The following is a 14,196-nucleotide window of genomic DNA, read 5'->3' on the forward strand; positions in this document are numbered from 1 at the left end:
GTTTGAATTATAAGATACATTGCGTTGAAATCTTGTTTCTGTTTGTTTTTTCTTACTTCTGCATTGTTTCAGTTCAGCATACCTCTGCCGCTTTTTTTGACGTAGTTCTTCTTTCTTCTCCTCTGATTGAGTAGCGTACCAATTTTTTTTTTCCAACACCATTTCCAGATTCTTCAAAATTTATTTTTAAAGAATTTTAGATACAAATTAGTGAAGATACAATTTATGAAATTTTAATGTTCTATGTAATAAGATCGGCTTACCAGTTAGCATTCTTAGAACGAATCACAAATTTTGTAGGAATTTGACAGACTAAGAAGACATAAATAACAACTTGTTAAACACGCAGACATACAAAACAGAGAAACGAATATCCAAGGAAAGGAAAAAAAAAAAAAACAAGCTTGCAATTATGTATCTCTAAAGCATAAAGAAATATTATATATAAATAATAGCATATGATTAACATTCATATCAAACCAAATATTAAATAACAATCTTATTGATTTGTAAAATAACATAGACAAATGAATTCATAAAATAATACAAAATAAATAGAGGAACATTTATTTATATGGATAATAACAAAACATACCTGGAGATAGAGGACAAATGAAAGATCAGTGGAAAATGAGGAGATCACGACCCAGCAAATCGAGGAGCACAAAGACAACGACACATGCAACAACTTTGTTGTAAATGAATATATTATAAAACATCACACAACCACTCTGATAATATATTATTATTTATTAAATAAGACTATATTAACATATCAAAAATTAATCTGTTAATAACGTTAATATAATTTAATTTGTTAACACTTATTTATTAAAATTTTAATAAGATTTTTCATATTATGAATCTTTCAATTGGAGGGAATTGCTGCTAGATGCTTTTTTTTTAGCATATCTTTCTCTCTGTTTTCTACGGAGTTCTTCCTTTTTCTCTTCTGGTAAATCTTTATACGGGATATTCTCCGCTCGTTGTTTTCTTTGATCTTAAAAAAATAGTCTCCAAACTTAACTTTTACAAAATTAATATTACTATTTCAAAAAAAATGTTACATAACTTATTAACACAATCTTACCACTTCTCATTATGTTAACGAAGCAAATGATTCTTCTAAAAGTTGGATACTGATCAACACAACCAAAACTAAATGAATAAATAAGAATTGCTTAATGCGAAATCCATATCTCCATGATGCATTTTAAATGCTATAAACAATTTTGTTGATTCATATGTTGAAAAATACATACAACCAAATTATTTATAATTTAAATCAATAAGGAAATGAAGATAAGAAAATAACACATAGAATGAAAAAATATCATGAAAATGGAACTTATAAAAAACATAGATCGATATCACATATCAAAATTCTTGAATAAAATATTTTTCAAAATTAATTTTCCATTCAAAGCAAGGATCCACAAAAAAATTATAAGTAGAGACCAGCAAAAAGAGATATATAATATATATATATATATATATATAAAAAAGCACTTACAGGTCTTGAAATGAACAATAGAGAGTCTTTTATATATTTAGATCTCTTGATGAGGACAATTCCTGTTTAGACACAAAAGGCATTGTAAGTTTTAATTGTATTATATATATATATATACACAGGCAGATTATGTGTAGGCAGATTTTCCTTACCATGAAGAAAGAAATAAAACTAAGGAAATATGTACCTTTTGAAACAAAAACCGAATCAGCAATACGAGACGAAGTGAACACAAATGAGCCATAAAGACCGTTTTAAGGTGCCTATTGTCCTCAATCATCCAGATGTCCTATCACGCTGCAAAATTACTGCTGCAACCAAATCTTTTTGCAGATTCATGATGATTTATAATCTATTACTGTATACCTTTAGTCATATTTGTATGATGTCTACCCAATTATTTGACACCATTGTTTTCATTACAGAAGACAAAATTTAGTGAAAGATGGCTCGTGCATGGTCTATTATTAGCGCGCATGCATTTTTTCTTGTGTTTGGTATTTTTTTAAAAGTGCGATATGATTCTTGAAAGTAAATAAAATCATATAAAATGTGGAAAATTTCCAAGTGTTGAAAATTTGAAATTGTCCATACTACCACTTACCATCTCAGAAAAGAATCAAGTAGTCTTTTATATTTTTTTTAATGTTTTTTTATTAATGTGCATACATCATTTTAAATGACTATATATATTTAAGTGATTAATTTACAAATGAGTCACGTCAATAAATAAGACCAAGAATACTTTTATTTAAAAAGATGAAATGACATGCTCAAGTTGCTTGAAGATGGAAGAAGCACGTCTTTTTACCGAGCTTAAAGTCTCTTGTTTTTGTTTGGTTATTGAGTAGTCAGCAGTCTAACCATGTGAGTAGAAGAAAATGACAACACTCATCTCTCTCTCTTGAAGTCTTCCTTTTATCTTTATGTCGATCGTTCGATTTTCTTCTTGATAAGATTGCTAAATTTCTTAATCAATACATTAATAAGAAAGAAAAAAGCGCGTAAGGAACAGATAATAAGACTGTTATGAGTTAACTATCAACCTCCTCTTACCCTTTTTTTTTTAAAAGCGCCCCCTTTGAATGTCAAAATCAGCCTAATTACAGCATCGATCTATGGGTTTCTTTGAATGGGGATCGATATACATATCGCAAACACTTGCATCGATCGACATGACATGATCATGAATTTGATGGCATAACTTAAAAATAAATTGTTGTTAATAATACATATATGCAGATATAATAATTGTAATTATATATGTAACCTGATCATGATGGCCGTTATTGATCATCCCATTAATTAAGTTAGTTAGCTAGCTAGCTAGCGCAGGCCCTAAATGCAAATTGCAAGTGTATTTATGGATGACAAGGATTTGCGAGTATATATCGTCATGCTAGTAGCTTAGAAACTCACCAATTCATGCACAACCAGGATTAAGCAAAAACCCACTTCACCCATCACTACAAGAAAAATAGCTTTTTGCGACCAATTTATAGCCGCGATTAGCATGAGATTTGAGACTTTATCAAAAGTTTTTTATTTTTTATTTTTCAGTAGTGCAGTCAAATTCTGCTTGGAATTTCCAAAAGACAAAATTTAGTGAAAGATGGCTCATGCATGGTCTATTATTAGCGCGCATGCATTTTTTCTTGTGTTTGTTATTTTTTTTAAAGTGCGATATGATTCTTGAAAGCAAATAAAATTATATAAAATGTGGAAAATTTCCAAGTGTTGGAAATTTGAAATTGTCCATATCCTAAAAGACTACCACTTACCATCTCAGAAAAGAATCAAGTAGTGTTGCTCATATTAGACATTTGAAAGTTTAATTATAGGTTCTGCGTCTAAAAAGATTTTGAATTGAAAAAGTTGCGATATATTACCCAAAGGTTTATTTTTCTTCAATTGTTTTTGGCGTGTGTTACCCACCATGATGACAAAAGGGATCCTTTAAAAGCTTGCTATTGACATGTTACCTAACGTCTCTTAATTGATACATAGCTCTATTATTTTTTTTTTTAAATCCTACTTTAATAGGTTTAGAGACTATAATTTGAAAGAAAGAGATTAAGCTTAATCCATTGTTTAATTAACAACATGTCATATCCTCAATCCAATCTCTTTCTTTCGAGAAGACTTTTTCTCTCGGCCTCCGCGATTAGCATGAGATTTGAGACTTTATCAAAAGTTTTTTATTTTTTATTTTTCAGTAGTGCAGTCAAATTCTGCTTGTAATTTCCTGCTCAACTTCACATTCCATGACACATGTTTGACGACTATGAAGTATTTGCACATTGCTTTAACTTAAACAGTGATCTGTACCTTTTATGTCTGAGAAGAAATTATGCCGCTCAGTGTTTATTGCTGAGCATGCCGCCCTTAGTGTTTTTCTTTCTTTTTTTTATATAATTTTTTAATATATTTAAATATTTTTAAAAAATAAAAAAATCTACCAATATATTTAAAATTATTTTCTTAATTATTAAATAAAAAAATTAAAAAAAAAATTGTGACTAATGACCACTTTGAAAAGGCAAATAGAGAAGATATACAAACATTTTCTAATAATAACTTTAGTATAAAATAATAAGATAATGATATATTTACTCATTGTACAAATTGTGATTTTCATCCAGAGGTTTCTCGGTCGTCCAAGAGTCATGCGGGAAGAAGCGTCGAAATCCCCAAGTCCTCTTTCTTCCTCCTCCTTATTTTCCTTTTTTCTCAATTTTACACTTTTATCCTTCTTGTCACTTACCGCGTGATTGTTAAGGTTCTTTTTCTTTTTCTTTTTTTTTTCACAAAAGAACTTTATGAAAAATGAATTAAATTTTACATTTCACATTTATATAATCCAAGACCAATATTATAAAGCAGGCATTTGCTTTTGAAAAAACTTTAGAAACACAAAACCCGACACAAGCTAATGTACTTAAACAAGTGCAAAACTAATCACCCAGTATAATAAATAAAATTCTTGATTTGTAATATATTTGTTAAGTCTTTTTAAGGTTGAGATCAATTTGAGGAAAATATGCACAATCATCTCAAACTATAACAGTATCTGTTGCAATCATCTCCTAAACTATCAAAAACTTGTAATGGAGTCCCTTCTCCCTTTAAAATAGTCCAAATTAGCCCTAACAATTTAAAAAAATATATAATAATATAAAATAATAAAAAAAAGTAAGGAACCCACAAGAAGGAAGATATGTTTGCTTTGATTACGGAGGACAAGCCGGGACCAACATTGAATAAGGACTTGTCATCTACTTTCCAATGACAATTCGAATCCACACGTCTAATATCAGTTATCCAGTGCACTATCACTATTGATAAAAAAAATTTTAATATACGTAATCCCTGACATCACTTCGGTGGAAAAAATCATTTAGCTCGATTCTTTTTCATCCATGTAATTTGGCACCATTGAGCTTCCTTTTATTGTTGCATTGAGACTAAAATGAAGTTTATTGTTTCATCTGCTAAAATGAAGTTTTTGCTATTCTGGGAGCACTAAAACATATCAATAATTTGTAGAAGCAGATAATAGCACAAATTGATTAAGAAATGTGTTGATTACATATAACATAGCAAATTACTTCATTTTAGTACACTGCAGGTAGAATTCCATGCATATTATGCAGTAGTCATCAGTTCATCTTCAATTATGTTATTACTACAATAGATGGCAAAAGTTCAAAATGTCCTAAAATAAAGAACAAAAGAAATAAGTACATCTCATTCAGTATACTGAAGCAACTGAGGTTATTCATGTGAATCAACCTGTTTAGAAGGAGACCAGCAACACTGTCATGATTGTTGATATCTTGATCCACTGGAATTTTTCCAAATAACAAGCAAAGATTTTACAAGTGAATTGTAACTAAAAAATTTGTAAAATGACAAGCTTCAATTGGGATTTAGAGAACATTCATGGAGGAGATGAATGAAATTATTAGATCTAAAATATCATCTCTTAAATACAATTAGTATTTCAGATTCATATTACAGTTTTGTAAGAAATTGTGCATTATTAAAGGAGAAATAAAATGGAACACATAAAAGATCTAACAGAAGATAGAAACACAAATATGAATATTTGTGAAGTATTATTTTATTATCACAAAGCAAAATTACAGAAATTTGAGGCTCTTTGCCTCAATTTTTAAACGCTCTTGCTCTTCAAAAATCTGCATGCCTTTCCTATCTAAAGGAGTAGCCACTCGAAAAGAAGAGTTAAGCAAAGATTTTAAATCTCTGTTCTCTCGCTTTAGTGCTTCCATCTTCATGTTGGACTCCATAAGAAGCCTCTGAAGGATAAAAATATTCTCGTGAAGTTTGTCAACCCCATCAGTCCTAGATTGTAGTCGCTGAGAATATGCGACAAGGGTTGATGAGTATCGGGTACCAAAACTCACAAGGTCGTAGATAATTTCATTATCTGACTTATTAGTCAGATCATCATTAGATTGCATTATAGTACCTACGGAAGAAGCAGAAACAATTGGTGAACGAAGTGCAGAATACCTCATATATTGGTAATGAGAAGATTGTCAAGCCATTGCAAAGTGAGAAAGCAGAAAGAGATTACAGAGTAAGAATGCAGACTAAATTTAGAAAAGTGAAGAAGATGAGATGCGAAAGAAGATGAGCTAAATAATTCTTTTATAGAGAAAATTATGACAGAATATCACTCTATTGCTTCATAACATCTTTCATGAAACATCTCTCTACAAGAGACAAGAGATGTAGCATCATAGCTGCGGCGCCTGACAGATACAGAAGAGCGATGTAGTATCATAGCTGCGGCGCCTGACAGCTACAGAAGACCTGTAAGAATCTTACGGATCAGAGTTGTCTGGTCTAAAATAGAGGGTCACCGTTTTTGTTGAGAGAGAGAGAGAGAGGTTAACAGCTTAATTTTGATGAATTCTTTACTAAGTATGTTATTTAGAAGAACACTTCAAGTATATCATTTATGTTTTTCTAAAGCAATTGAGAGTTTACCACTGAAACCGAAGATGTTAGACATGGGTACAGCTGAAAAAATCATGGGAGGTCGAATCCGCACCGTTTTCTATCAGAAAACCCTCCAAACAGAGCAAAAAAGAGAAAACCAAAGAAGACAACGGCCAAAATCTCTTCGTACAGAGCTTTATCAACAAAAACGGAAACCCACATGCAAATTCTATGAGATAAGGCAAAACAAAGTAGAGAAAATAAGTGAGAAGAAAGAGAAGGTGAGGAGCGAAATGATAGGAGTCGGGGTGGGTCAATGGAGAACAGTTTTATTTCGTGAGAGGAATGTGGGAGGTTTGTGTACGTGACAATACACACAAGAGAAACCCACATGCAATGTGTCTGTGCTGAGAAATGGATTCTCTCCCACCAAATGAAAACCAGGCGTCCTTAAAGCGGTTTTCGATTTTACTTTTTGGTGAATTACGACTTGTTTGGATGCTCGACTAAGTATGTCTTCGATACAAAATTATATTATATTATTATAATTAAATATATCTGATGCGAGTTGGGGAATGATAATCCAATTATAACATATATTAATGTGCAATACTGTACGCATCTAATCTTCCCCAGCTGTCCAATTAGAATTTCTGATTCCATATGGCGTAGGCAAACTTAATGAAATTGAATTCATACCTCACAAGCAATCTAGAGAGAGAGAGTAGGTGAGTGGTTGCTTTCATTGGAGAAGCATTATTGTCAAACTTAGGACAAATTGCTTTTATAGTTTTTGCTTTGAAACAGGAAAGAAATGTAAGATAAGGAAAAGGATCCCACAACCCTTGCAACCGACCCTACTCACTTACTATATTAATACAAACTGATATTTTTCTTAAGTTTAACATTTTATATCATGTATAAAATACAAACTGATTGTCAAGTTTCAATAAAAATATCATATAAATATAAATAGTTTCAATAAATATGTAATTTATTATTTAATCTTAATTGTTGATATTTTTAGCTTATATAGGTACGAAGAAGATAGATTCCATTAAGTTATAAGGATATGATAAATATAGTATTTTATGCAAAAGCATAAATTTAATATTAAATACTCATTCATCTCTTATTTTTTTTATTCAATTAAAAAAAACTACATATTTTACTTTGAAATATTTTTTACAATTTTTATTAAATATAATAATAAATTCACATAAAAAATAAATAATTTTTTAATAATAATCATCACTTTTTTTTAAAGTAATTATACGATAATATAAATTATCTTATTCAATAAATAGCCTCTTCCACTATAAAACCGGCTGAGCCTTCAGCCATCATCTTGATGTGAGTGGCTATTAATATGCCAACAACTAACTTGACTAAATTGCAAGACCATGTGAGAAGTTAAGAAATGCAAAACAAGCCAGGAATGGATAAAAAATGTCAAAACGTACCTTGTTTTAAGATTCTCGGAATGAGCAAACACGATAATGACGTATATCATTATCTATTTTGATGATTGATGTTTGTCTGAATTGGTTTAATTTCAAAGTACTTTATCACGTTTCAAGATGTAGGTCCCTCATGTATAAAATACAAACTGATTGTCAAGTTTCAATAAAAATATCATATAAATATAAATAGTTTCAATAAATATGTAATTTATTATTTAATCTTAATTGTTGATATTTGTAGCTTATATAGGTACGAAGAAGATAGATTCCATTAAGTTATAAGGATATGATAAATATAGTATTTTATGCAAAAGCATAAATTTAATATTAAATACTCATTCATCTCTTATTTTTTTTATTCAATTAAAAAAAACTACATATTTTACTTTGAAATATTTTTTACAATTTTTATTAAATATAATAATAAATTCACATAAAAAATAAATAATTTTTTAATAATAATCATCACTTTTTTTTAAAGTAATTATACGATAATATAAATCATCTTGTTCAATAAATAGCCTCTCCCACTGTAAAACCGGCTGAGCCTTCAGCCATCATCTTGATGTGAGTGGCTATTAATATGCCAACAACTAACTTGACTAAATTGCAAGACCACGTGGGAAGTTAAGAAATGCAAAACAAGACAGGAATGGATAAAAAATGTCAAAACGTGCCTTGTTTTAAGATTCTCAGAATGAGCAGACACGATAATGACGTATATCATTATCTATTTTGATGATTGATATTTGTCTGAATTGGCTTAATTTCAAAGTACTTTATCACGTTTCAAGATGTAGGTCCCTCATGTATAAAATACAAACTGATTGTCAAGTTTCAATAAAAATATCATATAAATATAAATAGTTTCAATAAATATGTAATTTATTATTTAATCTTAATTGTTGATATTTTTAGCTTATATAGGTACGAAGAAGATAGATTCCATTAAGTTATAAGGATATGATAAATATAGTATTTTATGGAAAATCATAAATTTAATATTAAATACTCATTCATCTCTTATTTTTTTATTCAATTAAAAAAAACTACATATTTTACTTTGAAATATTTTTTACAATTTTTATTAAATATAATAATAAATTCACATAAAAAATAAATAATTTTTTAATAATAATCATCACTTTTTTTTAAAGTAATTATACGATAATATAAATCATCTTGTTCAATAAATAGCCTCTCCCACTGTAAAACCGGCTGAACCTTCAGCCATCATCTTGATGTGAGTGGCTATTAATATGCCAACAACTAACTTGACTAAATTGCAAGGCCACGTGGGAAGTTAAGAAATGCAAAACAAGACAGGAATGGATAAAAAATGTCAAAACGTGCCTTGTTTTAAGATTCTCGGAATGAGCAGACACGATAATGACGTATATCATTATCTATTTTGATGATTGATATTTGTCTGAATTGGCTTAATTTCAAAGTACTTTATCACGTTTCAAGATGTAGGTCCCTCAACTATTTTTGTATCTCTCCGATGATTGATATTTGTCTGAATCATCGTTGGCTTAATTTCAAAGTATTTTATCATGTTTCAAGATGTAGGTCCCCCAACTATTTTTGTATCCCTCCTCTGTCTCAACGTCTGCATCCACTCTTCATACCTTCAAGATTTGATTTCAACATTCTTTTATATCGGTGATCATACAATGAGTCTCGTATACCACATATTTTATATTTTTATTTTTTAAATGCTTTTTTAAATTTTTTTAGATTTATTTTTTAAAATTAATTTAATTTTTTTATTTATTATTCATATACTAAAAAATTAATAAAAAATAAAAAAATAAAAAAATAGATGATATGTAGTATATTGAATGATGGATTTATATTTAAAATTATATATATATGCGGGAGCACATGCAATTTTATTTTTTATTTTTTTAATTCTCTCATCTGATACTATAAGAAAAAAAATATTTTAATCTATATATGGTAACATCCGAAAATAATTAACATATATGTGATCTCTCATTTGCTAAAACATTTGTATTTTTCTTTGAAAGTCATCACCAACTCTTGCACTCATGTCTAAAATAAAAAACCCATTAGGCTTTCCTAAGCAAACAAATGAAACATTGGTTATGATAAACAAATACATAAAAAACAAGGCACGAAGTTGAAATTACTGTGATCTTTGAGCCAATCGGAGTAATATTCTCATTCCCCTGCAAACAAAAATCACAGAACATATCATCAAATCCATAAAGAAAATAATACATAAATTAAAAAAGTGCAGAGAGAGATCAACAGAATAAAAGCCACATATGCTTATATGCATATGATCCGATAGATCATTTTCTCACAGAAAATAACCCCAACAGAAGGAATCAAAATCATACGGATGTCCATCACACCAAAAAAAAAAAAAAAACCCCAAAAACATTGAACAAAATCTTCCGATTTTGATGGTTCAGTAAAGTAATCATTCAAACATTCGTTGTTTTAAAAAAAGATTTTGAAAAAAAACTTAGCTTTGGGAAGATCCATCGGTATTCTTCTTCACCGACCTCTATTTCTCATTCAGATGGAGGATGGTATTTCTCTGCCTTTGTCTCCATCTTCGTCTTCGTCGGGCTGAGACCGGAGGCATGCGGGGTTGAAGTTGGAAAGGAGGATAGATGATCAAACCACAGGTCAGAGATCCAACGCGAGAGACCGTGCTTCACTGACGGAGGCAGTGGTGTCTCTGTTTTGCTTTGCTAGAGGCGAGGGTGTGACGGTGAAGAGGAATGAGAGAGAGAGAGAGAGAGAGAGAGAGAGAGAGAGAGAGAGAGAGAGAGAGAGAGAGAGAGAGAGAGAGAGAGGTTTGTGAGAAATGGGTGTGAATGTCGAATAGGCAACAAGAACAAAGAAGAAGCGATAAGTTCATAGATGTGACGAAGACATTGGAACACGGAGGTGGAAATAAAAAGACCAAAACATTTGTCGGCAAAACAAAAATATAAGCAAACCGATCGAAATTTTGGAATAAAAGTAAGGGTAAAATTGGAAATGAAAATATTAGACGAAAAAACTGTAGCTCAAGCTATTGGCACTTATTAATAATAAGATATATATATATATATATATATATATTTTTATATGCTTGGTCTATTTCTAGCAGTTGGCATTTTATCTTGAAAGGATTGTCGTATATATTTAAACTTTACTCTCTGCCTATTTAAATGCACCAGATAAAAAAAAGGAACAAAATTCCAGACAACAAGGAGACTATGATCATGATGAAGAAGACGATGGAGGTCATAAAACTGGTAGGAACAAACGGACAAGAAGATTAATAGGCTAATTAATTCATCGAGTGAATATTGCTAGCTAGCTAGGGTCCATCATGGAAAAAGAAATTAATGGATGTTTTCCATTCTCTCTCTCTCTATATATATATATATAAAGTGTCTATATAACGGTCATTAACAGAAATTCTTATTTTTTCCTTAAAATTATTATTTTGCTTTAACACCGTTTGTAAAATTGGTGAGATCGATGTCGGGCGATACTTTTCTATCATTCTGTCCACATGTCCGTACACTACCTTTAATCTCATGGCGGCAGACAGCGACACCATGGGTATGGTGCTCACTTGGTTTCTCTGTCTTCTTGCAACGCACCCATAAGTAGAAACAAAGATTCTGGACGAGATGAAAGAGATTATTTTGATGAAAGATGACAAAAAGTGGGGGCGTTTTGGTATAAAAGATTTGGATAGACAGGTTTATCTCCATGTAGCCTTATGCGAGGCACTGCGACTGTATCCAGTGGTGGCTTTCGATCTGAGAATCGCAGTTGGACCAGATGTTCTTCCAAGTGGCCACCATGTTGGTCCGAGTACAAAGATTATAATCTGTCTATACGCAATGGAGAGAATGAAGGAAATATGGGGTGAAGATTACTTGCAATTGAGGCCGGAGAGATGGATCTTAGAGCAAGGAGGGCACAAGAGTAAGAAGAAGATAGAAGAAAGGGTAAAAAAAAAAAACCAGGCTTTGGTGGGTTCAATTTTTGTGCGACAACTCTAATTTGTAGAAGAAAAGAGACGAAATCCAGAAGAGGAAGAAGAAGGAGGGCAGTAGCGCATAGGAGAAGAAGAAAAGAAGCAGAAAACCTAAGGGATAATCAAAACGGTATCGTTTGATAAAAAGAGGACTGGGTTGAAAGCAAGCCCACGGGCTGGGCTTCACAAATCCAAATGGACTGGGCCCAAAACAAATAAAACCCACTAAAAACGACCTCTATCTAAAAAATACAAGTCCAATAAAATAAAAAGACACAAAAAATAGAAAAAAGACAAATAAAAATACTACAACTAAAAATTAATAAAATAAAACAATAAAGCCCAACAATGAAATAAATTAAAATAGAAAGCAATTTAAATACTAAGCAATAATTAATATCTAGAAAGTACTTCAAAATTATTTTTATAACTTAGTAATCACAAAATAATATAACGAAAATTACGTTAAATTTAAAACAAGAGAATCAATATTACTAATAAATAAAATAATGATTTAACTAAAATACATAAAAATACGAGATTTCACAAGCATGTTAGAAATTGTATTATTTAGAATACTAAAAACTGATATTGATATAGTGAAAAGGATGAAAACCACATGTGTATTCAAAAGTCAAAGAGTCTAAAAATCACGGTATGTATCTTACAATTTTAATTTAAAATTAATGTCTGATATAATTTAGAATTTAACACTATTCAAATTGAAATTAATATATTCAATGCATTTAAAGTGCTAGGGTATATGTTGAACTAAATGACAATACTAAAAAGCTAGCTTCTACTATGTTTAGTGAAGTAGGAGAACAGACACTTGGTTGTTCAGCAGTTGAGTTGATGGAACATGCTGGAGAGGTATCTTTTAAAATTTTATCCAAAATTTAAGTTTGGTTATAATGAGTTAATTAAAAATAGGTTTCTTTTATTAATTATGTAAAGCTATTCAAAATTTATTTTGTAGGAACATCGACCATATGTTAAAAGCGTTGTGGAGAAATTATTAAAAAAAAATTAGAAGATTCAAGTTTATGTAGATCCAAAGAAAGTGAAAGATAAAAAAATATAGGTATTTTAATATCCTCTCTATTAAAGCTATTGCCTAGATGACTAACACAAGAGGGGGGTGAATTGAGTTGTATTAAAAAAAATAATTATAAATCAAATATATAATATAAAATATAAACAAAATATGAAATAACAATAAATATAAAGAGTAAGGGTAAGAGAGAAGCAAACTCAGTATGTTAACGAGGTTCGGCCCCACTGCCTATGTACTCACCTTAAGCTACCCATTGAGGATTCCCAAATTCACTATTCAACCTCCTTCAGGTGGAGATAGAAACCTATTACACCTTTGAACAACACCGCTACAAAGGATCCGTGTAGAACACCCTCTACACTTGCAATCACCTTACACGTGGTGATTCAACTATTCCCCGTGTAGAATACTTTCTACACGCACAAGGGTTATACACACCTTTTTTCTGATACAAAAGCTGATAGTAGGTAGGTTATCAGAAAACACTCCTCAATGAGTGAAATAAGAACAATACAGCGCAAACTATATCTCTCAAAATGAACAAAGATTAAGGCTCAATGTTTAGAGAAGAGAGAATGAATGTTTTGAATGAATGTTGTATGCTCTTGGTGTTGTGAATGTGAAGCTCTCAAATGATCTATTTATAGGTATATAAGACTTCATATTCAAATTTAAAAAGATTCACATGTCAAAGACAACATCATTCACTTTTTCAAAAAATTCAAATAAAAGGTTCTTCTTTTTCAATTGTTAAAGACAATATCATTCATTTTTTTTCAAAAAAATCAAACCTAATATTTTACTTTTGGCATATGACAAAATGAGCACACTTTCCTTTTCAAAAAATTCAAACCTAATCTTTTACTTTTTGCATATGACAAAAGGAGCACACTTTCCTTTTCAAAAAATTCAAACCTAATCTTTTACTTTTTGTATATGACAAAATGAGCACACTTTACTTTTCAAATTTTTCAAACAAAATCATCTACCTTTTGTATAAGTCTAAAAAAACATCAATTACTTTTGAAAATATTCAAATAAAACATGCACATGTAAAAGATGACAATAAATCATCTTTAATATTTTCAAAGTTCAACCCTTTAATTAAGGCATGTACATGTAAAAGATGACAATCAATCATCTTTCAAAATTTTCAAATTTAATTTTCAAAAATATT

The 14,196-nt window shown here is 30.2% G+C and overlaps 1 long non-coding RNA gene across 1 annotated transcript; it reads right to left on the bottom strand.

Moving 5' to 3' along the window:
• Positions 1-10,003: 10,003 nt before the first annotated feature.
• Positions 10,004-10,615, bottom strand: LOC122282948. The gene is made up of 2 exons (XR_006230505.1): positions 10,482-10,615; positions 10,004-10,139 (listed from the first exon to the last, which is right to left on the bottom strand). It is a non-coding gene; the product is annotated as an uncharacterized LOC122282948 (long non-coding RNA).
• Positions 10,616-14,196: the final 3,581 nt, after the last annotated feature.

This window comes from Carya illinoinensis, chromosome 11 (genome assembly GCF_018687715.1).
Source record: "Carya illinoinensis cultivar Pawnee chromosome 11, C.illinoinensisPawnee_v1, whole genome shotgun sequence".
Taxonomy (NCBI): domain Eukaryota; kingdom Viridiplantae; phylum Streptophyta; class Magnoliopsida; order Fagales; family Juglandaceae; genus Carya; species Carya illinoinensis.